The 27,968-nt window shown below is 40.3% G+C and overlaps 1 protein-coding gene and 1 long non-coding RNA gene across 5 annotated transcripts in view; one reads left to right on the top strand and one right to left on the bottom strand.

Moving 5' to 3' along the window:
* RAPH1 (Ras association (RalGDS/AF-6) and pleckstrin homology domains 1) overlaps positions 1-3,844 on the bottom strand; it is a 94,426-nt gene extending 90,582 nt beyond the window's left edge. For 2 of the 4 annotated variants that reach the window (XM_036023002.1, XM_028509934.2), the window contains exon 1: positions 3,519-3,843. The gene's annotated coding sequence lies outside the window, so the exon portion shown is untranslated. Of the gene's footprint in view, positions 1-3,518 lie in introns of all 4 variants that reach the window. The other 2 variants (XM_036023001.1, XM_028509936.2) reach the window with 2 other exon arrangements.
* On the top strand, positions 1,745-23,062 carry LOC118500020. The gene is made up of 3 exons (XR_004902545.1): positions 1,745-1,755; positions 15,429-15,434; positions 21,966-23,062. It is a non-coding gene; the product is annotated as an uncharacterized LOC118500020 (long non-coding RNA).
* The last annotated feature ends 4,906 nt before the right edge of the window (positions 23,063-27,968 follow it).

Below are 27,968 nucleotides of genomic sequence, written 5' to 3'. Positions count from 1 at the left end.
TACCCAAAAGAACTGAAATCAGAAGCTCAAACAGATGTGTACATACCAGTGTGTTCAGAGCAGGGTTACTGACAATAGCTAAAAGGTGGAAACAAGCAAATGTCCACTTACAGATGAATAAACAAAAAGGGGTACATACATACAATGCAATATTATTCAGCCTTAAAAAGGAATGAAATTCTGATTCATGCTACAACATGGATGAAACTTGAAGACATTATGCTATGTGAAATAAGGCAGATACAACAACAACAAAACAAATATTGCATGACTCGACTTAAGTAGTACCTAGAGTAGTTAAAATCACAGAAACAGAAAGCAGAAAAGTGGTTACCAGGAGCTGTAAGGGGAAAGCAGGTGGAGAATTGCTAGTTAATGAGTAGAACTTCAGTTTGGGATGATGAAAAATTCTGGAAAGGGATCATGATGATGGTTACACAACCTCGTGAATATACTTAATATCACTTAGCTGTACATTTAAAAATGGTTAGAATGACAAATATTATGTTGGGTAAATGGTAAATATTATATCTTACCACAATAAAAAATACTTGTGTGTTATTTTATTATGGTGGCAGTGTAGAAATATGGTTAAAAATACAAGCTCAAGAATTATGCTATAAAGCTCTACCACTCTGTAGTATTCTTTGCCTGTTTTCTTAGATATTAACAGAACTTAGTATTATTGCAAGAATTAAGTAAATTAATACATGTAAAGCACTTAAAATAGTGCATGTCATATAATAGAGACTTTTTTATTATTATGGGTTGTTTAAAGCACATTTTTAAATGAGATTTAAGTCAAACACCTGCAGAACTTCTGAAGGTCCTCAAAATTCCAGAGTTCAGTAAAACACACTGAAAACCAGTGATCTAATCCAACAATCTGCAACTGGTGTGCCACAAGAATTTTTAACTACGCAATATCTGACTATTTATTTAATCAGGGGCACTGACCTCTTTTTCCTTAGACTGACAAATAAAAAACCGACAACAGCCAACGCAACAACAGCCATCTGGTGTGACTGAATCAAAATTACACCAACTTTTTTGTCAGATCAGCAAAAATTGGCATTTTGGGTGTGCCACAGAATTCTAGTAATTAGTTTGTATGTGCCATGAGATGAAAAAGGTTGAAAATCACTGAAGTAATGAACCCATATTCCTCATTTTATAGGTAAAGAAATTGAGAGTCACATATCTTGTTTCACTAATATTGATTTTCCTAAAATAAGAGGTGGGGTTAATAATACCAATGCTAACATTCAACTACTTGAGAATGGAGGCAAAGCCATGAGATTCGTGTCTAAGTCTATGAATAGCCTGAGAGTCACCCACCGCACTAATCTGATAAATAACTACCCATGACTGGGAACCAAAGGTAGCAAAACCAAAAGAAAGCCATTTTAATTATCTTCAAAGACAAAAGTTAAAAACACCCCTGTGGAAAATTAAGTGTTAAAATATTTGTGAAAAACATGATATGAATTAAGAGTTTGAGACACACCCAACATGTGCCTACTACTCCACTCCCTTCGGCCAGTTACTTAATATACAGTCTTGGTGAGATCTTTGTATCTGAAAAACCAGATGCTTTTTTCTACCAAATAGAGGACTTATCTACAAATAACTCCTTATTAAATCCAAACAGAAGATAGTAGTAATCCAAGTAACACAAAATGTCTAATCCAAAAAAAATCATGTGCTAAGCTTTGTAGACATCTCTCTGTACTTCAACTGAATAGGCTAGATCTGGTTTCTGGGAAATTCACAACACAAAAAGCAAAATAACAGAGACGATCTTTGAAGGTCAGACTCAACAAGAGCTAAAAACCTTTGGCGTGTCTGTTTTGCCCTCCCCTCATTGCTCTTCCTCCACAGATCGGCTCTCAAGAAGAGCACCACCTCTGCTCGGAATGTCCTCCCCCTCCAAAGCTACACCAGCTGAAATCCTACCCATCCTTGAAGGTTCCACTCCAATGCCGCAGTTTCCATCAATTTCCCCCCAGCGCTGCCAATCTTGAACTAAGTTTTTTCCTCTACACTCCCCTACTTCGCACCTCTACTTCAACATTTTATTATATAATTCATTGCATTACAATTACTTAACGTTTACTTCTTCCCTCTCCTTCCCCTAAGAAAATCCCAAGGGCAGTGGGTGAGGGAAGAAAGGAATGAACATTCGTTAAAACCTCAGTGCCAGGCAAGGTGCTAGGCACTTTGCACACGTTATCTGGTTTAATCTGTTAGACGACCATCTGGGGAGGGGAGCAGGTGGTGCTGTTCCCACATTACCGATGGAGAGTTCAATAGCTCATCCGACGTCACACTGCTAAACCAATTACAGGGCTCCGTGGAACCGCTGGCTTCCCGGCTTCAAAGAGCTCCTTCCACCACCACTGTGAGCGGCAGGTCTGGCTCACTTGTGTCCCCCTCCTTGCCTAACAGACAGTGGGTATTTCACAAATATTTGCTGAATTTAATGTCCCCATGGACTCGGTCCCACCCGTTTCATAACCTGATTCCGCCCCACCCCTGACCCGTCACCTTTACTGTTTGTTCCTTTACAGTGGACTTGACACACACAGACAGCTCTCCGCATTTCCACAGAGAAATGCTGCAGACATCAACCCTCCCTGGGAGGCACAGTGAAGACCTTCCAGTTCTCCCCGACTGTTCTTCCCACAGAATGTAAGAATTGCACACACCACACACATCTGATATAACGCCTATAGCTTCCAAAAAGCTCTTAATTCATCCTGAACCACGTCGTCGTGCTTCCAAGCAATAAGGCTTATGCGGCTCCCAGCTCCCACTGTGGGGACACCCTAAGATACTGTCTGAATGAGAAGATCACATCTTTCAAACCGTCTTAGAAGGAAGGCATCCCAATGGGATCACACTGCCTCCCTCTCCCCCCACCCCCACCCATGAATTGCAGTTTGGATTTCCGGCGGGAATACACACAGAAGGATGAAATGGGGCTCAAAAGCAACGGAGCAATTACTTCTCAGCCTGCTTAATTAGAAAGAAGACATAGAAGGTGCCCCACCTTTCTAAGTCTCTGCACTGAACTCCAATGCGAAAGACGGAGTGAGGGGGGGCGCCCAACCTGAGGAACCCCAGACACCGAATCACTGCCTTCTGCAGCCGGTCGGGGGAGAGTCCTTCCCTCCCCGCGGTCCCGGGCCACCAGCTCCCCGTGCCGCTCGGAGGAGCCCAGCCGCACCCTCCAAGGCGGCCCTAAACCTCATTGTCTCCCTCTGCCGCGGCCCCCAGGGGCGCAGGGTGCTGCCCAGGCCCCGCCGACTCCCGTCCACCGGTCAGCGGGCTGCCCTCGCCGGACGAGGTCCCACCAGCCCCGGCCGCGACCCCGCCCCAGGCTCGGCGATCCGCACCGCGCCCGGATGGCGGGGCCGGGCGCCGGGAAAATGGAGACGGGAGCGGCGGCAGTGCCTCGCAGCCCCGCGCCCGGCGGGTTCCCAGCGCCGGCCGCGAGGGTGAGGCTGGACACTCACCGCTCCAGCCGCTCGGTCCTCCGCTGGCCCCGGCTACTGTAGCGGCCCCGGGCCGGGCAGCCGCCGCTCGCGCTCTCCCAGCCGCCGCCGCCACCGCCTCGTCCCCAGGCGCGGCGCTCCTTCCCGAGACGCGCCGTGAGCGCCCGCAGCTCCCGCGCCGCGCGCTCCGCGACTGACTGACCGACGGACCGGGCGGCGGCGGCGGCGGGGCGGGAGCGCGCGTCGGGCGGGGCGGCCGCAGAGCCCAGCCGCGGCGGATCCGAGTGCGGCCGCGTCCGGCGGAGACCCAGAAGGCGGGGCTGCGGGCCGGGCGGCCCACAGGCTGACCGACTCGTGCCCGGCCGCTCGCGGCCCCCACCCGCCGCCAACCACTCACTTCCGGCGCAGGCGGCAGCGCCCTCCCCTGCCGAGCCCCGGCCCACTGCCCGCGCCCCCTGCCCGCGCCCCGAGCCCCGCCTGCTCACCTTCCCCGCGGGCGCCGGACCGCACCCAGTCCGGGCGGTCCTCCCTGCTCCGCCTTTCCTCCCTGCTTCCCTCGGAGTCACCTCGGGAACCTGTGAATCAGAGAATGAATGAGTGAGGACGGAAAATCCCGGCACTGTCCCACCCCCTAATCGCCTTCCCTCGGAAGCAGGCCCAGCGGCCTCTGTCCGAGGACCCTGGGACGCGCCGAGGCTTTGAGCCGCAAGTCCCGGACCTACAGGCGTGCACCTTTATGCAGGAGGGTTGTAGGACTCCAGCAGCACAGCAGATGTTGTCTTAGGCACCTAAAGGACCACTGTCATTGCAGTCTGTGAGGCCTTTTACATTTTTTTAAGGAAATCCCATTTTGGCCAACAACTGTCTGCAGTTGCATGCACTATATTGGGAAGCTTTTAAAAATTGGACATGTCCATTATCTTGAAGTACTTTTAAACTTTGACATTTGCTTATCTTGCTTTCTTAATAGCTGGCACCTCCTTACTGAAATTCTTTAGAAGTAAGGTGTTGGCCCGTTTCCTTATCTCAAAGCTCTAAATTACTCGTTACTGCTTATTTTGATCCAGGCTTGACTTGTAAAAATTAATTTATATCTTTATTTTGACCTTATTCTAAAGTTGATTAAGGGAAGAAAAATAGAATTAAATCATGTTTGTGCCACTACATGCAAAGCAAGTTTGTTGACAGCATTAAAGCAGTTGAAAAGTCCGGAGTGTGACCTGGAATTAATTTTAGTAAATACTTCTTTTTCACGTTTTCCCATTTGCTTGCTAAGTAAAAGTACCTGTATCTTGAATTTTCCCAAATAAAGAATTGAATGTGCGTTTCTGAGATCTTGGTTCTCTTTGTACGAACCAGGGTGTTCATTTCTCTGTCCTGGGGCCAAATCTTGGTTTTGCAAATTACATTGCTTCTTTCTGATATTCTTGAGGACTTTCAAATGGTTTTGCCCTTTTTTTTTGCACAATATGTTCCAAATTGGTACACAGTCTATTTCAAAATGTATTTAGAGCCACACATACAGTCATGAGATACATTTCACACTTGAGCTATCTATCTGTACTTAAGAAACAGCCACTTTTGCATAAATCAAGTAGGTGCTTCAATATTTTTGTGCAGAATAATGTTATTTCTTCTATATGAAGGTGGTGCTGTTGACCCATTACTATGGCCTCTGTTCCTTTCTTGTGGAATTCATCATTCATTACTTCTAACTATAATTATTTCAGTAAGTTGTCATCTTCCCCAATAAATGTAATACAACAATATATTCATCCTTATAGCTTCCATAAATAGTACCATAAGGTATTATTTATTATTGTACCTTGCTCAATAAATATCTTAAAATTAATAAATGAAACTATTTTCATAAGTGATAATTTATACACATCTGTCTAGAGCCTTTTACCCCATTTCCTTTATGACCAGATTTGTTGAGATTAGACACACTTGGGTGCCAAACCTAACAAAGCCCTATTGTCATCAAATGCTATTACTAGACTGTGATACTACTGTACAAAGAAGAAAATTTGACTTCATTGAAATCTCCTTTAAAAATAGACCAATGATTTTTAGATAGCTCTTAGCCAACCTTCTCTCCTCTCAGTGATTAAGTTGGCCGAAACTAATTAGAAAAGGAAACAAAGTAACTTGCAGTCATTGAGAAAGTACTTAAGCATTTTCTCATCAGTTCCTTTACATCATGAAATTATTTATTCATTCCACAAGGATTTATTGAGCTCAAGCTAAGGCCTAGAAATACAAAGACAAGAAAGATATGGGAGGTGATTCCTGCCCTCAAAAAGCATATGGCCTAGTGGATAAAGGAGACAAGGAAGTCACTATTAGAATATGGAGTCCAGTCCAAAAGCAATTAGAAATGCTTTTTCTAATTGAACATCTCACAAGATATGTTTTCCACAGAATACACTGAGAAATGCTGACCTGAGGCAGATTTTTGGTTTATAGAGGAGAAAACTACAGCCCCTGGAGATGAAGTGACTTGCCTAAAGTTAAAAAGCTACTGCTACTGGAAGATCATGGACTAGAACCTATAAATTCAGACCCTGTTCACACGCTCTTTCCACTACATAATGATTTATGAGCTACAAACTCGTTCTAGCTCCATCAGTAATCATGGGGAGAAAAAAATTTTTTAAAGAATTATGGGATATATTTTTTAAATGAAGTTTCAAATCAGTAACTTTTGAAGCTATGCTAATTTTTAATGATTACTATTTACATGAGAAGATTTGTACATTAATAACTTAGTATGATCTTTTGATAATTGAACAGGATCCTTGTAAAATTAAATTAACAGGCTGAGGCATCCATCTAGTCACCTAGCCCTGAGGTAGCTTTAAACAAAACACACTTTCATGAATGGATAGAAACATTAAAACTCTTCTCAGAAATTTTAGTGTTGATTTTTCCCTGTTCATACTAAATGAGAAAACAGGTTCTAAAATGTGCTGAGACTATGAAAATCCACACCAGGTTTTGAGTTCATCTCTGCTACAAGTTCCCAGATTTTGAATACTCCAACAGCTAAAGGATGGGAAGGTTTCATATCCTAAATTCATAGTTCTATTCCCCAGAGGAGAAATTTTTAGTACTTCCTATTTTTAGAAAAATGAGACAAATTGTTTGTTCCCAAGAGACTTCTTAGGATTACACTATAGCTTTCATTTTAAGATAGCTTCTATTCACATTACCTTTGAAACTAGTTATCACTGTCTTAATTTATGGCTCAGTTATTTATAAAATATTTGTTTCATTTCTAAATGCTATATTCCTTTTCAGCAAGCAGACCAAGGATCACTACATGTAATATAAACATGTAGAATGAATAAAGAATTATTAACTTAGAAAGAATCAGTAGTGCTTTAACCCATGTGACTCAGTTGCTTGGGTATTGTTCTATGAAGCGAAAGGTCACTGGTTCAATTCCCGGTCAGGGCATATGCCTGGGTTGTGGGTTCAGTCCAAGTCTGGGTGATTGGTGTCTCTAATTTTTAAAAATGACCCCACCCATTTATCAACATAAATGATACCCATTTATCAAGGAGGGGAACACACCCTCATGTCCTGCAGGTGGAAGTATAAATCATGGAGGAGAGTTTAGCAATAGACATTAAACCTTAAAAATATGCATTTCTTTGATTAAGCAATTTCTCTTCTATGAATTTATTTCAAGGAATAAGAATAAAGCATTAGCTAGGATATTGTGGGATGATGGTAAATAATTAGAAATCCCCTAAATATACTGTGATGGGATTAAGAAAATGATAATTTCTAGAGAATAATTTTTTGATATGAAAAGATGTTCATAATATGTTAACCAATAAAAAATTATAAATATGCCCTGCCTGGTGTGGCTCACTTGCTTGGGTGTCATCCCACAAAGCAAAAGGTCACCAGTTCAATTCCTGGTCAGGGCACATGCCTAGGTTCTGGTTCTTCCAGGGTGGGGCGTGTGTAGGAGAGGCAGCCAATCGATGTTTCTCTCTGACATCTATGTTTCTCACCCTCTTTATCTCTCTCCCTTCCCCTCTCTCTAAAGATCAGTAAATAATATCTTTAAAAAATTATAACTATGCACAATATGAACTCATGAAAAAACTTGATATAGGAAAATCTAGAAAGAAATACAAGAATACAAAAAATGTCTGTTGCAGAGTGGTGTGATTATGGTACATTCTTTAATTTTTTTATTTTTAAATGATGATTTTGTATTTTTTAATTGGCAATTAAATTTAATGAACTAAATCAATATTTATGTAGTTAAATAAGCAAAATGTTGAGGAAAACAACACACAAAGCATTCATTATTTAATTAAAATATTAAGTTAATTTTAATTGAAAAAGGGACCTCTGCATTTAAGAAACTGTTGATGACAGAGGAACATGAAACAACCGGAGAACAATAAAGTACTCGGCTCTGATACAAAGTGAATGCAGTACGAGTTAAGAGAAGAGAGAAATTGACTACGGTTGGGGCCGGTTAGGATGACTTCATGAAAGAAATGAGACTCAGCTGGCACTTAGCATCTGAATGCCGTGGAGAGAAATAGAGTTAGGTGCAGTGATACAAGGTGAGGCGAGGGCCTGGTATGACCCATGCCACACACACCTCACCCCTCCCAGTCGAATTTTAACTACAGAACACTAGATCTTTGACTAAAAAGGCATTTCTGCTTCTTTCACACACGTGGGATTGCATGCTGTGTGGACTGTAAATATGTAGTAAATAGAGTATTACATATTCTTTGTAATATATATACTTTTAAGTTATAGTAGATGATTTATTGAGTAAGCTTTTGGGGGGGCATTTTTTAAAAAATCTGTAGAACTGGACATTTCCAGATATTGACTTAGAACAAACACTGACTGTTATGCAAGAGCAGTTATCACAACCTTGTGAGTGTTCTGACGTTCACAATCACACCATGAAGGAATATAGCCAATCAGAACTCAGCAATCCTCTGCATACATATTACAGAGTGTTACTTTTAAGGCTGCTTTTGAACTCAATAACTGAACTACTAATAGTGATATTAGCTATACCTATTAAGTGAACAAACAAGTGACTTATGTTCAGTGCCAAATAATAAACTAAAAAGGTTATGCCCATTTCAAAAATGTCTGTAATGGGAAAGGACAGGACAGAACGTGAACTTTCATCAAGTATTCCTTCAGAGAGGGGTATTGCCAGGCGTAGAAGGGATGGCATAGCAAATGTACCAAGCAGAAAGTAGCAGGCTACTTTTAGTAAACAATGGATAAAATGGTTTTACTAGAGCTCAAGAGGTCTGTTGAGGACTAGTGAGCTGAACAACAAAAAGAAAAGGTTATGAAGGCCATTGGAGACCAAGCTGTAGGTTTGGGAAGCAATGCAGCAGAATATATGATGAAGTTCATTCTTGAATGCACCAGCCATTTCCCCAACTCTGAGTCCTTTGCAATTACCATTCCTTCTGTCTAGAATGTCCTTTGCCCTTCTCTGTCTGGCCTGCTCCTATACATTACAGTTCAACTGTCTCCTCTTTTGTCCCCAGTTTCCCTGGATAAAGTTATTTGCTGCACCTATGTGCTCTCCCCAACTTTGCACATTGGTATTATAACTTTGTGTGTGCGTGTCTGACTCCTCCATGTGTGGTGTTTTGTACATATCAAAGTTCAGTGATATTTGCCAAATTAAAGGATGATAAGAGACAAAATTGAGAAACATCTGGCAACCTTTTGAAGAATAGGCCAGAGTAAGGGAAGTAACTGGAAGGCTGGTTCTGTTAATCCAGGAATGAAGTGATAAGAAAGGAGGGGAACTAAAACACATTTGGAAAAACTGGTGGCGTAGGCAACAAACTGGACAAAGGCAGGAAGGAGAGAAAGTCCGAGATGACTCCAGGGTTCCAAGGCAGAACGAATGCTGAAAGCAGAAGACTGATGTCACTGCTAAATCAACAGACAGATGCTGAGTGCCCCTCACATTCAAGACACTGTGCTGAATCATGGGGAGTCCCGAGATATTTATGTTTTCTCACAGTTCTGGAGGAGGCTAGAGGTCCAGGAGGCTGAGTGGTAGGTGTCAGGAGGCTTGATTTCTTATGAGACCCTTCCTTGTCTTGCAGATGGTCGCCTCTTTGTTGTGTCTTCACATGGTCATTTCTCTCTGTGTCCTAATTCCCTCTTCCTATAAGGACACCATTGATATTGGATTCAGGCCCACCCTAACAATCCCATTTAAGTTAACTGCCTCTTTAAAGACCCTACCCCGCAAACTGACTGTTGACAATGGGAAAGAACAGGTAAGAGCATGCACTTCCATCAAGTATTGCTTTAGTGGAGGGATGGTTAGGGCTTCAACATAGGAATTTGTCAGGAGGGGGTATAATTCAGTCCATAACAGCTGCCTAATAAATATTTGTTGAATTGAAGGGACATCACCCAAGTTCAAAGGTGTAAATATGCACCTGGTGGCCATAAAGATGACACAGCAAATAAAGACTGGAAACACACACGCACACACACACACATACAGGGTCCTGCACAAATAATGCCCCCTTTTTATTACAAAATCTTTTATTACAAAATCATAAGCATGTGATTCTGTAACATAACAGTATCACACTCAAGCATACCATATCACATTTTAAGTGAAATGTTCAAATTAAAACTATAAATTATTACACCTATCTTATTACCCTGCCAGGGTAATAAGCAGGCCTAACTTCTGCCAGACCCTGTATATTATATATATAAAACAAATTATTTATTGGTATTACAATACATGATATATTCAATGACATATACATTACATGATATGTTTAATGTACTGTCCCTTATCAGCCACATATAATTCAATGCACTGTGCAAAATTGCAATGAATGTGGTGCATTAAGGCAGTCTTTCCATTGACTTCTGCACAGCCATCTGTGATTCTTTGCTTCAGAGGATTTGTGTCTCAGATTTTCATTGAATAAACATGAATCTCTTTAGCATACCCCAGAAGAATAGTAATCAAGTCAATTTATAAAAAAATAAAATATAATCTAGATTTCCAGGCTTTATGGTCCAAATGTATATATGCAATGTATAGGTAAAATGTGCTTTGTGAGAACAATTAGAACTTTCAAAGTCCATTATTTTACCAAAAACAATTTTAGATTCTCCTATTATATATATATATTTTTCAAAATTTGCAGTTCATCTAGGGAATTGATGAAAGAATTAAGAAACGATTCTCTCCCTTTGCTGCCTCATGGTCATTTGTAGGATTCTTTGAACTGATTGCGAAAAGTCATTAGAAAAATATGTCATGGAAAAACAAACAAAGTAAACAGATGAATTGCTGATCACTGGAACTTTTGTTCAGTTATGTGCTTTGAGACAAGGCTGTGCCAAAAACATGACATCACCAAAGTGCTGTCGCTGAGTCCCATCAGTCATGCTCTTCAAATGCCCCTTATTGTCACTTCTTCACTGCGCTCTCTCTGCTACCACTGATCTCAAGATCTTCATCATCTCAGACAAGGGATTTGCAAAAGCCTGGGGGCTTAGCTCCTGCTAGCCTCTCTCTTCTCCCTTTGACACACCCTACAAAATATTCCTAGCCAACTTCTGGTACTACCAGGACCACTTTCACCATATCATTTTTCTGTTTAAAACAAAACAAAAAATTACTATGTTTTTATTTTGAAAAATACACGTTATAAAATATTAAGTACAGTACGATCCTGATTTTGTTGAAAAAAAAAAAAAAGCAAACCCAAACCCTCAGACATACACATACATTCCTTGCATTAGCTTCCTGTTGCTGCTGTAACAAATTAGTGTAAACTCAGTTAATTAAAACAACACAAAGTTATGCTGTGGCTGGGTGGCTCAGTTGGTTGGAGCATTGTCCCATACAGCAAAAGGCTACTGTTTCAGTTCCCAGTCAGTGCACATACTTGGGTTGTGGGTTTGATCCCTGGTGGGGGTACATGCGGGAGGCAACTGATCAATGTTTCTCACATCAGTATTTCTCTCTCTCTCTCTCTTTCTCCACCCCCCCTTCCTCTTTCACTAAAATCAACAAACATATCCTTGGGTGAGGATTGGAAAAAACAAACAAACAAACACATAGTTGTTATCAAATAGTTCTGAAGGTCATAAATCCAAAATCAGTGCCAGCTGACTGAAATCAAGGTGTCGGCAGAGCTGCATTCCTTCTGGAAGCTCTGGAGAGGATCTGTTTTTATCCTTTTCCAGCTTCTCGTGATTGCCAGCATTCTTGGGCTCGCGGCCCCATCCTCCATCTTCAAAGCCAGCAGCATGGCACCTCCCAATGTCTCTCATTGACTCTCACCCTCTTGTCTACCTCCTGTAGGCACCATTGTGATTATATTGGACACACCCAGATAAATAAGAAGGACCTTTCCATCTCAAATGCCTTAACTTAATTACAACTTCAAATGACTTTTGTTGTATGAAGTAACACATTCGCAGTTCCAGAAATTAGGATATAGATATCTTTATGTCCTGATGTGTGAAAAACTGAAAGAAAATAACATGCCAAAATATTAACAGGTTGATTATCTCTAGATTAAGAGCTTTAGGCAATTTTAATTTTTACTTCTTTGTGTTTAACCAATATTCCTAGTTTTCAAAATAATTTTGCATTATTTTTTATTCATAAAGAATGACAATAATACAGAATCAATAAATGTCACTGTAGAGGACATTTGCTATTTCCTCTGCCCTGTTCTCTTCTCTTCTGGAGACTGTACGTTTCCTCTGGAATTGTTCCTCCTGATCCAGCCTCCAGCTCATCCATGTGGTTCTAAGGGCTGCTGCTATTCATGGTACCTCTTTACTCTGGTTATAGGTGAGAGCATGCATTCCCCACTGGGGTAACCAGAAACATTCCCAGCATTTTGTTCATTCTTTTTTTTTTTAACTAGAATTAGGAGAAAGACTCAATTCTTCTCTGATGGGATACTCAGGAAAAGATAAAACAGAAAATATTGGTGACTATGGTTCTAATATCATAGAAAATATGAAAGCAAAGTACAGACTGAAAAAAAAACAGAGGGGCAGATTCCTAGCGGTATTTGCATCCTTGGTTGTTGTTGTCTGAGAACCAGCTAGCTATTTTTCTTTCTTTCCCTAGGTTGGGATACATAAACCGAAAGATTACTCTTTCTGCTCAAACTGGCTATTTCTATCATCTGCAGTAAGAGGCTGGTGAAAATAGTTAGGAATGTTTTAAAGCCTGCAATGATGCCCTGTTGTCTGTTACTGTCTCAAATTAGCTCCTCTAACTGGCTTCAAAGCTTTTCTCAACCCCCGCCTTCTCTGCTCCCACTTCTCAACATTGTTTCACTCTGGCTGCCTTTTCATCTTTCCTTCCTTGCTGTGTGGCATTTGCTTTTGTGGCTTTGCTCTTTCTTGCTGTTCTCACGGTCTGAACTATCTTCACCTCCCCTCCCTGCCCATCCAAGTCCTGTCCCACCTTCCCAGCCCCCTCCAGGACACTCCCTGAACCCCCCCCCCCCCCCCCCCCCCCACCAAATCAGCAAGGGAAGGCTCCCTTCTCTGAATGTTTGTCATCTGCAAGGTCTGCCTATTCCAAACAAGTATGTCCACTTCTTTATGGTTTGGGTCACTCCCAATAAATGATAAACCTCACAAGGAAAAAACCCATACCGTGTTTTACAAATTGTGCTCATAGAGGTAGTTGTTCAAGCTGATTGATTAAATTATATGTTAAGCAGAAACTCAGATATTTTAAGGTAGAGTCCTCCTTGGAAGAAAACACGGTGGCCACTTTGGGTGATTACAAGTTAAAAATGGCCTGGTACACTGGAGGACAGTTCCGCGATGCTACGTTGTCATTCTTATGCTGCATGTTTTCTCATCATTTCCATAAAGATAATTTAAGAATAGAGAGTAAGACCTGATGGGAAAAGGTGAAGAAGCCAGAATCATTTATCCATGAGGCAAAAAAAAAAAAAAAGTATACCTATCAACCATCTTAACATCTGTGAAAATTTGTTATATAGAAGATAGGGTTCTTTCACCCTAGAAATTAAGATTGAGGTCAGAAATAAGCATATAATCACATAATGAAATTTTAGTGTACTTAAGATAGATTTTTTATCATAAGGGTATCAAGGAATGAAATGAATTTGGAACTTTGTAGAATGTATATCTACAGTAGTTCTTAAAAGAAAGAAAAACAACTTTTGAGAATGTCTTATGGGTGTTTCTACCTAAAGGCAAGGAGTTGAATAAAACTACCACAAAAACTTACTAACTGTAAGGGTCTGTTATAAAAATTTTATGCAGAGAAGAAAAATATTTTAAGTGACATTTAAATATTATAGCTATCTATACAGGTGCTTCTATTGCTTTCTCCATGAAAGAAGAATGTCTTGTTCTAAATACATACAGGAATAAAATAAAAACCTTTGTCTGACTTATTCATCTGCTCCCTTCCAAGGGAAAACTTAACTGTGTTCAGATATAACACTATTTCTGCCTTTGAAGTTATTTCTGCTTTTTTTTTTTTTGCCTCGAGTGAATGTGTAAATTTAAAGACCAAGTCAGGTACTAAAACCACTAAAAAAAAATGTTCCCTACCTGGAGAATGACACCTTTCTCCCAGTAATTCCAACCTCAGCACAAAACAGAGCCCGATTCTGTACAGTACTGTCCACCAGGACCAACAGAGCACCAACGACATGCCTATCACCAGGCTAGACAGTGATTCCAGGGGGAGGGGGAGCAGGGGGTACTTGTGGCACTTTAGGGCAGTAAAACTATTCTGTGTGATACAGTAGCGATGGAGACGTACCATTATATATGGGTTTGTCAAAACCCATAAGGTAGATCTAGAACACAAAGAGTCAACCCTAAGGTAAACTATGGACTTCAGTTAATAATAATGTATCAATACTGCCTTATTAATGATAACAAATGTAACACTAATACAAAATGTTACTAATAGGGGAAACTTTAGGGTATGGTGGTAGTATAGGGGATGTATGGAAACTTTGTACTTTCTATTCAATTTTTCTGGAAACCTAAAACTGCTCTAAAAAATTTTAAGAAAGTGTCTCCAAACACATGAATTAGTCCTTAACTAGGCAAAAGAAATTAAGCATAAAACAGCTATAGTGCTACCTTTTGTTAAGAATATTACATATAATGAATATCTACCTATAATAGACTATCTCCCCAATTTTTTTTAAATACCCAGGAGAGCCCTGTTGCTCTAATGATCAGAGTCCCATTGAAAATAAATTAAATTTGAAGCCATGATTTTTTGTGTGTGGCTTTGCTTACTCACTATGGGCTAATATTAAGGATAATATGTAATTGTCCTCCATAAAAAATAGAAAGTACTTGTGACAAACTTTCCCCTTTCCTTTCTACCTCAGCAATAACTTCAGTATCCATTTTAACCACTTTTTTTTAGGGGGGAGAAACATATTGGTATTAATGCTGGCTCATCCTGGATAGGAACTAGTTACTATTTTTATTAATGGTTCTTGTTATTATACTGTATTTTAGAACTTGAACAAATAATGGAGATACCAATGCTTTAGAAAGAATAATTCCTTCCAAAGCCCCTTCTCTGATGGGCTGTGCAGCCTGGCGCAGAAGCTGGGCACTGAGTGTCCTTACGATACTAAAGGCACAGGAATATGCTCAGGAAATGAACGTTGTGTGTGAGCTCAGGGAAAGAGTGAATGGGAGGAATGAAATGATGGCTTAAATGAACAGGGAGGTTTGAGCAGTGATAGGACTGTCTATTTGAATGTACACTGGTAAACCAAATGCTTCCTATGTATTTCAAGATCACATTCTCAGATGAACACTGCTAGTTCTTATGTGTGGTTCCCTGCAGGAAACAAAACTGGAATTTTACCTAAAGGATATCAGTTGTTGGTGGAAGGGACTACTACTCTTTTTTCAGTACAGGAAGGAGGTAGATCTTCCTTTCTGTGTTTTTTTTTTTAGCATCTACATTCAGTTGTTCTATCAGTCTCAATCCTCCAACTCTAATAAGCAAAACACCTCGTATTTCCTGTTTTCTTGAATTAATTTTGACGTGGAGTCTCCCCATCTACAAGGTAGACCAGAAACTCAACCTCAGTCATTCCTGGGGCTCCCCTCCCCTGTTGTCCACACCCCACGTCGGGGAAGTACAGAGACTTCGGTAGCCTCCAGGCACTGGGGAGGTCCCTTGAGTCATCCACCCACCCTGGGTTTTGTGGAGGCGCCCACTGCCTCCGTTCTCCGAGCCCCTCAGGTCCAGACCCCTGCTGCTTTCATGCACCCGGTGGGCACAGAAGTCTTCCTGAGCTGGAAATGCTGGGCCAGTCCGCAGGGTCACTGCCAGGAAAGGGAGGGCAGGAGAACGCGAAGTGCACAGACATCTCTCATGTTCTTCACAGCGCACCCTTTTCCCGCAGAGGCCAACCGAGTTCTCTTTTCCCTTCAGGGAATCCAGCAGAGACTTCTGGGTGTGGGGGTGGTTTAGGCCTTTGGAATACAAACCAAGAAGGGAAGTATCTTTGCAGTCAACTTCTGCTTTCCTCCTGTGACGTGTTAATAGTCCGAGGCAAAGCCTGAGGACTATTAAACCACAGGAGGTGCCCAGAGATAGGGATCTCCAAAGCTTCATCCTCCCACACAGCCCGATTGCCCAAGCTTGTGCAGCTGAGTGAGAATCTTTGGCCGGAAGCCTTATTGCAAAAGAACTCATGGACACGGACAACAGGGTGGCGACTGTGGGGGTATGAGAGGCATAGGTATAAAGGGGATAACTGATAATGGAAAAAATACAATAAATTTTTTTACCATATGAGTATTAAATATTAAAAAGCAAACAAACAAAAAACAAAAGGGTCAATCACTAGTAAGCTACTTGATACCTAACTTCTACAAATTCAGACAGAAATTCTGACTGAGAAGAAAAAAATCAAAGATCAGGGACATGAGGAAAATGGGCACATGGAATTATTTCCATAGTTCCCATTTATTAATATGAGATTAATTCTGGAAGATAAAATGTTAGAAGTATAAGCACCTATAATATGGGTCAATAAATAAAGTTAGAAAATTCCTCTAGTGACTCTATCTTTTGAGAGTCTGATTCTCCCTTCAAAAATGTTGATGAGAATGTAACTTACACCATTACAGTTAAGTTCTGAGAAGACTCACACTAGAAGATTCATAGCAAATTCCTGCATGTACTTGTCTAACTCATTCACCGAATTTTTTTCACTAAAATAACCTGGTAAACAGCAAGGTGAGTCACTACCAGCAGTTTCTTCAGTGACATATGGTATTTGTAATTTTGTAATGACCTTTGTTGTAAAACTGTTGTTTTTTTGTCCCTAGAAGCACCCAAATTGACAAAGGGAAGCACAGGACTTTCCACGTAGTCGGAAGAGTTTGTATTCTCTGTTCCTCTGCTTCAGTCTTGGATACGTGTATGCATGTGATAGTAATGCTAAGTAACAGTTATAATTAGAATATCATGGTTCTGTAGGATGAGTAATAGCTATACATATTAACAGAGCTTCTTTGCTGTTACCACAACAAATAATGGGAAACCACAAGGGCCTCTTATGCATTTCTCTCTTTGAAGGTTTGTCCATGTAGAGTATTTGTCAAAACTCTAAGTGAAAAAAAAGTTTTCCCTAAATAGTTTTATCATCTTTTAAATTTATATTTTATGCTTTTATTGGTGTAACAAAAACTTCCTTTCATTTAAATGTTAACCAGAGGGATCGTGGCCTTTAAATATCAGTGCATGTTTTCCTGCTCCTTCGTTAGATCGTATTTCCTGAAACTTATTCTGGAAGAGAAGATACGTACATCTGCCACCGATTATCCATGTCTATATATCACGGTTCATAACATCAGGGACGTTAAAACTGCATGCATGGAAGGCCAACAAAAAAACTTATTAGCTTCAGTGTAATGTGAGGATGTGTGCTTGATTCTTTCCTTAAGTTTCCAAGAAAGGGCAGAAAAATATTTCTCCACCAGCATTCTCTAAGCAGCATAGCAACCGAAGAACGAATTGTCCGGATGTAAATTTTCATCACGTAGAAACGTGTACTCAGAGTGTCACACAGGACAAAGAATGCTTGTGGATGGTTTCCTCGAGATTTCTGACTTTGCCCAACTGTCTCTCACTCTACTCTGTGTCTATCAGCTAGACACAGACATTCATCATTCATTAAAAAATAAACACATTTTTGAGGGCTTATCACGAATCACATATATTCCCAGAAACATAAGAGTGAAGGCAGTCCGAGATTGAAATGCTGAATTGCCTCTGAGGGTGAGTATGCAGGCTCAGCCCTACTGACTGGTTTGGCTTAAAGGGTGGGGGTGGGAGTGTCCAAGTTTCAGACCATGCACCTGGCAGAGAGTGGTGCTTTGAAGATGAAGCCCACTAAAGTGATAGAAAGCTGTTCAGTCAGTCTCCTGAGAGTAAACAGCCATGCAGTCACGTCAGAGCAATGAGTAGAAAACTGTGGGCCGGTAGTCAGTAGAAAGGACTGGAAGTGGGTAGCACTGTGCTGGTTGTGGGTCTGGGCTTCAGAGCACTGTTTTAGTTCCAAGAAGAACAAGAGCAAGAAGGATCCTAAGCCCAGAATAACTATTGTGGGAACTACAAAACATACCATTGCTCGTTACCCAAAATCATCCCCAGCTCCCCTCCCTGGCAGTCAGGGGTGGCCATGTAATCCAATTCTAACATTAAGGGATGTCTGTTGGGAGTAAGGAGCAGACTTTTGGGAAATATTTTGCTTTGCTGATAAATAGGGATAAATATTATAGGCAAGAATCTTTTCTCTTCTTTTTTGTTTTTCAACCTTGAATATGATCATGCTGCATGCTACCTCAGTATGCAGGGATCAAAGGCAACACGCTAAGGGTGGTACAACAAGAAAAGAAAATAAGGCTGGGTCCTTGACATAGTGCGGCCCTATCCCAGCCCTAAACACCCTGCCTCCAGATTTCTTGTAAAAAAGAGAGAGAGAGAGAGAGAGAGAGAGAGAGAGAGAGAGAGAGAGAGAAAAGAAGAAAAGAAAAGAAAAGAAAGAAAAGAAAAGAAAAGAAAAGAAAGAAAAGAAAGAAAAGAAAAGAAAAGATGGTAAAATCACTTTTGGGATTTCTGTTGCTTATAGTCAAATACATCCCTAATGGAAAAAAAAACACCAGGATAGAAGCTTCATGAAAACAAGGGTAGAGGTGAGAGTTTAGCTACTGAAGTGGGAGGAAGAAATGGGAGATAGCTTATAGGGAACTAGGTCAGAACTCAGGGCTTAGAACCAGGGAATGTGTCCAGACAGAGCATGGCTGGCAGGTTGATTTTTTCAGGCTTCTTAAAATCCCTGTGTCCAGAAGCAGGATTGGACTCAGAACCTAAAATACAAAGGATTTAGTTTAGGGCATAGAGAGTTTTGGGGCCAGAGAAGTCAGAAAAGTATCAAAGACTATGTCTTCATTGTCAAATTCCTCTTGAAATTTCATCCCATTGTTTAATTTAAAAGCTCCAAGATAATGTTCACAAAACCAAAAAAGGAAACACTGTTTTTTTTTGGAATTCTTGGAAAGTCTTGGTTTATTTTCCCATTGATAAGTTGATTAAAATGATTGATCCAAATTACAAAGATGAGAGTCATGAGATCCAAAACCTATGGAGCCCATGTTGCAGGACTAACTCCCGTGAAGACTTTTTTTTCAGTCTAAAAAACTATAATAATACTATAAATGTAATATTAATTAGCAAATAAAATGAATCACATTTAATTTGCTTAAATCTTTTATTACTAAGAAGTAGAAAACAACATAGAAGATATAACAGGTAAAAAATGAAGCTGTCATCTGAATATTTAATTAAATTCTAATTGGAATTACAGAAAACATTCTGGGAATCCACAATCTATACCCGGGAGTCTTGGGAAGAAGAAGGGAAGGGGTGTTTCAGGGGTTGACAGGTAAGGGCACAGCTGAGCTGGAGGGAGTAGGGAGAAGTACTAGGAGGCAGAGGGGCCCTGAGGACAGATTGGGCTCCATCCTGGCCATTAGTGGTAAAAAATGAGATTCTTTCTCCTATGACCCTATTATGTGCTGGGAATAGAACTCTGGGAGCCAGAGTCTGGCATCCTTCCCCAGAAGAGCAGAAAGTCATTCAAGGGTTAAGGAAGTAGTCATTGCTGTCATCTCCCTATTCTCTGACTGGCAAGAAAGTAGCTAGGATAATGTGCCAGGCATAGTTTTGCAGACTGGAACAGAGCAGTAACATCTAAGGGCGAGGACAGGCATGAGGTGAGGCAGCTAGAGGCAAAAAGTCTACCTGAAGTCAGGCCATGTATGGGTTGGATATGGTAGTGGCTTTATTGTTTAACCGTGGGTTGAGGCAGATGTATGCTCACTCACTGGCTATGTCTGATATCCAAGTTCCAGGCCCACCTGGTCTATAGCTCTGGTCTATAGAGTTTCATGCCAAACCCAGAAAGCATTTGATCCACTGAATAGCTGGATGTGAATTGTCTTAACAAAATATAAGGTCCTACTGAGGTCTCATTCCCAGAAAGCCTGACCGTGTTGATTTTGCACCTATACAGAGATGTTTTGCTGTTCAATAGGCTTTACTCTTTGATTTCAGACTTGTTTCCTAGGATTGTTTTGTTTCCCCAAGAGCTTTTTAGCCAATTGACCACATGGTTGACCCCTCCAAGACATCTGAGCAGGGATATGAATAAACAGGAGGCCTCAGTTTCTGGCCCGATTTGGGGCCACATAGAAGTGACCCCTTTGTTGGGGCCATTGAGTAACATAGTTGAGGAGACCTGTGCTCTTCCTATCAGGGGAATCCTTCTGAGTCAAAAACTGTTGTTTATTCAAGGCCAGGAAAAAGGACACAACCCAAAAAAGACTCTTCCCACTTAACAGACAGAAAAATAAGTAATTCTTTCAGACTGAGCATACTGTAGGGGTGTCTAAACTTTTGGAATCTTTGGGCCACACTGTAAGAAGAAGAATCATCTTGGGCCACACATTAAATATGCAAACACTAATAACAACTGATGAACAAAAAAGTTTTTAAATAAGTTTATGATTTTGTGTTGGGCCACATTCAGACCTATCCTAGGCCACATGTGGCCCATGAGCTGCAGGTTAGATACCCTTGGCAGGGGACTCAGAGTGTCCTTAACTCCACAAAGACCTCTTTATCTGCTTGTCTATGCCTGAAATTCCTCTTCCTTACAACTCCTTCCATGGGCAATTAGAGATTAAACAAAAACAAAAACAAAAACAAATGCCTAGTTGAAGAGATTCATTGACAGAAACTCATTCATAGCAGGTTAATAGGCCAGTTAATCAATAAACCTAAGAGACTGATTTAGGGATAGCTACTGGGTCCTTGAAGTGGGGGAGGAGGTGGAGAGAGGCCTGCATAGAGCAGAGAGATTCAGATGAGTCTTTTTAAAAAGGCAGCGATGGGGATTCTAAAGGCAAATGTCATTTATTCCACACAAGACTATTGCTTTTGAGTTGCACAATGCACACTTCTCATTATGTACGAGATTATGTGTGTGTGTGATTTAATTGTGTCCAACTCTCCCAGAAAGCAGTTTCATTCCAGATGGAATAGTTCCAGGTTCCCACAGTAAGCTATTATTTAATCATTGGTGGTTATTATTTCTAATCATTGCAATAATGATGATAATGCAAAAGTACGTATGACCACATAAGATGTGCAAATTCAGATGATTCATCCAAATTGTCGTCTCAATCTCTTTTTAAAAGAAGAAGTTGAAACCCTATTATCCCTCCACATATTTGTGATGCTCTTTCCCCTTTACTTTTTACTTCTTAGTCACTTCTAATGCCAACTCAGGAGTTTTTCTTTTCCGTTTTAACCCCTGACTAAATGATTTTTAAAATATTGTTTAAAGTGTTTTTTAAAAACACTTTATCGGAAAATTATTTCATTATGAGTCTGCATTATGAATTCAAAATGAAAGTTAAGAGCAGAAGTTTGAACAGGTGAGTGTTCCATATGAATTAAGTTGGAATTTGACATTTTTCCTGCTATACATTCAACATGTGCTGTGGGCATGGTATATAATAGTTAGTTTTTATATCTAGAAAAAATATTGGAGGCCATTTTGTCAACATTGTTTCTTGATGTTTTAGAGTCTAGAAATGAATTCTGTGATTCTTGAATAATTTTAAATTCCATTTGAAAGTGTGATATTTGGAAATTAAGGATGTAACAAAAGTAAACAAAATTTATTTAAAAAAGAATCTTAAAATAATTTTACAGTATTTTTGCAAAATACACTTATGGTACTGAAGAGAGAGAAAATTTAATTTTATGAAAAGTCTGAATTAAGAATAAATATGTTTTTAAAAACTGTTTTCAAGTGCTGTGGCAGAGGTGAGGAACGCGGCTGCTGAGCCAGGGTCTAGATTTCCCAGCCTCGCTGGCGTGTGGGTGTGGCCACATGAGAGTCCTGGCCAAAGGAATGTGAGCAGGAGTGTCCTTCGCCACTTCTCAGCTAGGTCTCTTAAGAAGCAGGTATGCCTTTCTACCTGCAATTTCTTCCATTTCCTCTACTGCCTCCTCCACCTGGCTGGAGGAACATGACAATGGGGGCCTAATTGAGGTGGAACTACAGATGAACTGAACCTGGGTTCTTAAGTCGCTACCTGCAAGAAAGCTGCCTGCCAACCAGAAGCACCATGTGAGCAAGAAAGGGGCCTCAAAATGTGTAATATCTGTGAGACATTAGAAATTTATTCATTACAGCTGCTAGTGTTACCCCAGCAATGCAAGTACCTTTGTGACTCTAGTTTACTGGAGATTTTTGATAAGAGATTCTGCTGTAGTACTTACTTTAATGAAGGGATGAGACTCACTTGCAATCAATAGACCATTTGGACACAGATTTTATTTTAAATTATGATAAAAACACATAACATGCATTTACCCTCTTAATAATTTTGAAGTGTACGTTAGTGTATTGTTGGCTATATACACACTGTTGAACATTAGATCTCTAGGGCTTTTTTCATCTTTTGACTGAAAATCTATACTCATTAAACAACAAGACACATATTTTTAAAGTCTTTAATAGTAACTTATGTTCTTAAGGAGATAAACTGTTTTTTAAATAAAATTTATAAAACTGAAAGAGAAACTATGTCTAGAAGTCTCTTCTACATGAAGAATGGAAAAAGCAAGGTAAGCAATTTAATAAATAAGGGCAGGAAAAAAGGGATGACATTTAATTTTTTTAATTGTATTTTTTCCATTACCATTTAACCCTCTTATACTTCCCTCCCCCTGCAATCACCACGCTGTTGTCCATGTCCATGAGTCCTTTTTCCTTTTTGATCCATCCTTCCACCATGTAAAATCCGCCTACACCAATAGCTGTCATCATGTTCTCTATCTATCAGTCTACCTTTATTTTGTTTGTTAGTTCAGTTGGTTCATTAGATTCCACATATAAGTGAAATCATATGGTGTTTGTCTTTCTCTGACTGGCTTATTTCACTTAGCATAATGTTCTCCAGGTCCATCCATGCTGCCACAAAAGATAAAATTGCTTCAAAAAGAATAAAATACCTAGGAATAATTCTAACCAAGGATGTAAAAGACATGTACTCAGAAAATTATAAAACACTGAAGAAAGAAATTGAAGAAGATATAGATAAGTGGAAGCACATACTGTGTTCATGGAAGGAAGAATTAACATCATTAAATGTCCATGCTACTCAAAGCAATCTATAGATTCAATGTAATTCCTATGTTGTATTTCACAGAACTAGAACAAATATTTCAAAAATTTATTTGGAACCACAAAAGGCCCAGCATAACAACAGCAATCCTGAAAAAGAAAAACAAATTTGTAGGAATCATGCTACCTAATATCAAACTATACTGTGAGGCTATAGTAATTGAAACAGCATAGTACTGGCATAAAAACAGACACATAGATCAATGGAACAGAATAAAGAGCTCACACCTTTATACTCAATTAATATTTGACAGAGGAAGCAAGCACATACAGTGTGCTAAAGATAGTTTATTCAGTAAGTGGTGTTAGGAACACTGGACAGATACTTGCAGAAAAATGAAACTAGATCATCTTCTTACACCTCACACAACAATAAATTCAAAATGGATTAAAGACTTAAATATTAAACCCAAAACCATAAAAATCCTAGAAGAAAATAAGCAGTAAAATCTCAGACAATGTTTGTAGCAAATGTTTTATCTGATACATCTCCCCAGGCAAGGGAAACAAAAGAAAAAATAAACAAATGGGACTACATCAAACTAAAATGTTTTTATACAAGAAAGGAAACCATCAACAAAATAAAAAGACGACCCATGAAGTGGGAGAACGTATTCACCAATACATCTGATAAGGGGTTAATATCCAACATTTATAAAGAATTTCACAACTCAACACCAAAAAAACAAATAACCCAATTAAAAAACAGGCAAAGGACATGAATAGATATTTCCTCAAAGAGGACATACAGATGGCCAAAATAAATAGACATATGAAAAGATGCTCAATGTCACTAATCATCAGAGAAATGCAAATTAAAACCACAATGAGATATCTCCTCACACCTGTCAGAATGACTATCATCAATAAATCAACAAACAACAAGTGCTGGCGTGTATGTGGAGAAAGGGAACCCTTTCATACTGTTGGTGGGAGTGCAGATTGGTGCAAACACTGTGAAAAGCAGTATGGAAATACCTAAAAAAATTAAAAATGGATCTACCTTATGACCCAGCAATCCCACTTCTGGGAATATATCTGAAGGAACCCAAAACACTAATTATAAAGAATATATGCTCCCCCATGTTCACTGCAGCATTATTTACAATCACCAAGATATGGAAGCAGCCCACGGGTCTGCCAGTCAGTGAGTAGATAAAACAGCTATGGGACATTTACACAGTGGGATACTACTCAGCCACAGACTGTTTTCTTGAAGTCTTAATTTCTGAACAAGCATAACATAACATTTAATATTGGCTACCCCTTGCTACGTGCCAGGGACTCCTCTGAGTGTTTTTTGTATATATCCCAATTTAACAAAAACATGTGCAAGCCTCCTACTGAAGAAAAAATAAAACTGCCATGAGAGGCAGAACTCCTTTTTATTATCAAATCTAGAAATGGTTATCAGATATTTTATATTAATAAATCTGAAGTAATGAAGTTTAATATAAAGAAGGATATTGAAAATAATTACTTGATGTTCCTGATATTTCTGATGTTTTACTGCTTGTGGTGGTAACTGTGCCAATTTTTCTTACTGAGATGCTTTTCTTAGTTAAGGCTGTCACAGTGCATTAATGTTTCTGCCCTAGACTCAGGCATCTATTAAAAGACTTGGGGAACAGAATGATTATAACCTGAGATCAATCTTTGTCCAGAAAGAACACCAAAGCCTTCCCAATGGATCTTCCACTAGAATTAGGAGTTTAATCCTCTGCCACTCTCTAGAGTGGCAAATCAACACAGAAAAATACCAGGCTTACCCCTACCTGTGAGGAGTGAATTATTATGATTATTGGAAGCACACTCCAAATAATACAAAAATGCTTATTTTAAAGGCACCATGACTACTGTTCAACTTGGTTACATTTTCCATTTCAGTTCTGTGGATTTGGGAACCTTAAACTCCCCAGTTTAAATTTAGACCAAGCTCCCATATCAAATTCCCACACTCCCTCTTTATTTTAAACTCCCAGAATAATGCTCTCTTTAAACTTTTGCTCTCCTTCCTGTTTATCTGCTTTCAGTTTTTCTTATATCCTAATCCACTTTATAAGATCTGTTCAAGCTTCTAGCAAGGCTAATGCTTTCGCCTCCTCCTGGCTCAAAGCAATCTCCTCCCTTTTGGTTTCAACTGCTGGGATCCTGAAGTCTTCACTCAGAGGCTCAGTCCTACACTTTTGTTTGGGAACAACTGTGGGTCAGGTCTGGGTCAGTTTAAAGAGCCCTAGATCAGTATCTGGACAACTCAGCCTCAAGCCAGCCTGTCTGCTGATGCCATTTGAACATTCTCCTTGTATTTATTCAACACTAACCCACCACCATTCATCCCCTACCATGTGCTAGGCATTGTGTGAAGCACTGAAGACTCAGCACATACTGAGACATAGTCCTTATCTTGAGGGTCTTGCAGTTGAGAAGTATAGACAGACGAGTTCACCCACAATCACAGCAGAGCGGTAAGTGTTGTGACAGTCATGTGAAGGACGCTGTGGGAGCGCTGAGGAGAGGCACAAACTTGCGAGGGTGGGGTGGGTATGGATGGGAGAGGCAGAAAAGGCTTCCTGGAAGAGCTGATTTCTATACAAAGATCTGAAGGATAAATAGGAGTTACTTAAACACGTAGGGCAGAAGGGTATGTGTGTGTGTGTGTGTGTGTGTGTGTATGAGAGAGAGAGAGAGGCGGGTGTTGGAGGAAGAGCAGAACAGAACATGTTCCAGGAACTCTAAGCAGCTCTGTCTGGCAGTATAACATAGTAGTTAAGATCATGATCTCAAAGCCAGGCCACATGGGTTGAATTCTAGCTGCTTCTATGTGACCTTGGTCAAGATAACCTCTTTTTGCCTCAATTTCCTCATCTGTAAAATAGGAATAGTAATAGAACCTGCCTTATAGAGTTATTGTGAGGAATAATAAACCATATATATAAGTGCTTAGAATGGTGCCTGGTATATAACATAATGAAAAGGGCTTGTTATTATTTAGCTATAGTATCAAATTAAAGATGGGGAGTGGCCAAAGAAAACTCTCGTGTGCCATGGTAAGAAGTTTGGACTTAACAAACATTCATTGAATCCCCATTGCTTTCAGGGTAAATAGGGAAATTGTGTGTCCAGTTGCTGCTTTGAATAGATTGCCTGCTGGTTTGTAGACATCTGCTGGGAGGGGTCCAGGTAGGAGGAAATTCTGTTCTGCCCAAAGTCCTTGCTGGCAAGGACTTCTTGTTCCATTCGTTGCTCCACTGAGTGGCTACTGGGAAAGGTGATACCTAGGGATGCAGGATGGGCTGGGAAAATGATGAGATTATGAATGGCCTTTGAGTTGCTCATGGAAGCAAGTGTAAATGTCTCCTAAGGAGCTGGATATTTAGTTCTGAAGACAAGATTTGGAAGTAGTCAGCGTTAAGAGGACACTTGAAGACCTAAAGTAGAGTTAAGATTATCTGGAGAGGCTGAGTGGTTGGAGAAAAAAAGAGGTTCCAAAAACCCTGAGAAAGTCCATCATTGAAGAGACAGGAAGAATAAGAGCCCTTGAAGAATACTGAGAAGCAATAACTGGAGAGGCAGGAGAAAATCCAGCAGTCAGCCAAAGGGGAAATCACGTCAGAAAGCAGGAGTGATCAACACTGTCAAATGCTACTAAGAAAGCGCATGCAATAGGAACACAAAACAGTCCATCTGTTGTAGGGAGGACTTTGGCAAGACAAGTTTTAGTGGCATGTTTGCTAGATACCAGGTTGTAATAGGCTGAGGGGTGAATCAGAGGTGAGGACTGGAGGAGCCTGAATAGGACTCAGGAGGGAAGGTTCAAGACGACAGTGAGTTCAGGAGGCCAGTGAATTCAGGAATCTTGGAGATGGAAAGGAAGAGATGGAGAGTAGTAGGAAAAGTCACCTGTGGAGTTCAAGAGTGAACTGTTTAAATGCTGGTGGTAAAGAGCCAGTAGAGAGAGAAGGTAAAAAGGGTATAACTGCAGAGAAAACAAGTGTCTCTAAAGTGGGTCAGGGAAGGGCGAAGGGGTGTTTACCTTGGATAGGAGGAGGTACCCTTCTTGCATTGGGGCAGAAGGGAAAGAAACAGAGATGGGTATGAATTCAGGAATAGGGGAGACTGAAACAGAAGGAATTCTTGTCTAAGGGTCACCACTGTCTTGGGAAATAGGGAACTCAGTCTTCAGTTCAAAGGGAGGGGGGCCAGGGATGGGGTAGGAGGTTTGAGGAGAGTGAGGAAAATGCGAAAGAGTGAGAGGGTTCCCTGGAAGAAACTGTAGGTATGGTTGATGTCCCAGTTTTTATCTGGAGACCACGTAATGTTCCCAGTGGTTTAACGCAATAGAAGGTTTATTTCATGCTTGTATAACATTTGTGAAAGGTGCGCAGGTGAAGCCCATACATTTTAACAACATCCAGTATACACAGCCCTGTCTTTTCCTCCAGCAATCCTCAGTAGCTAGAACAGGAGCAGAGAAAACAGGACTGGGGTTTTATTAGGTAGGTGAAATGGAAAGGCAGCTGAGGGAGAGAATTTCAGGGATTGGCCGAAGTAATGAACTATGGATGAAAATATAAAAGGCAGATTGAAGGAGAGATTACATGGCAGGGAGGGGTCATGAAACCAAACAAGGATGCTAGTGCCT

Source organism: Phyllostomus discolor, chromosome 4, assembly GCF_004126475.2.
Source record: "Phyllostomus discolor isolate MPI-MPIP mPhyDis1 chromosome 4, mPhyDis1.pri.v3, whole genome shotgun sequence".
Lineage (NCBI taxonomy): Eukaryota > Metazoa > Chordata > Mammalia > Chiroptera > Phyllostomidae > Phyllostomus > Phyllostomus discolor.
Note: the sequence above shows the minus strand (reverse complement) of the source record. Positions and strands in the feature narration are given on the sequence as shown.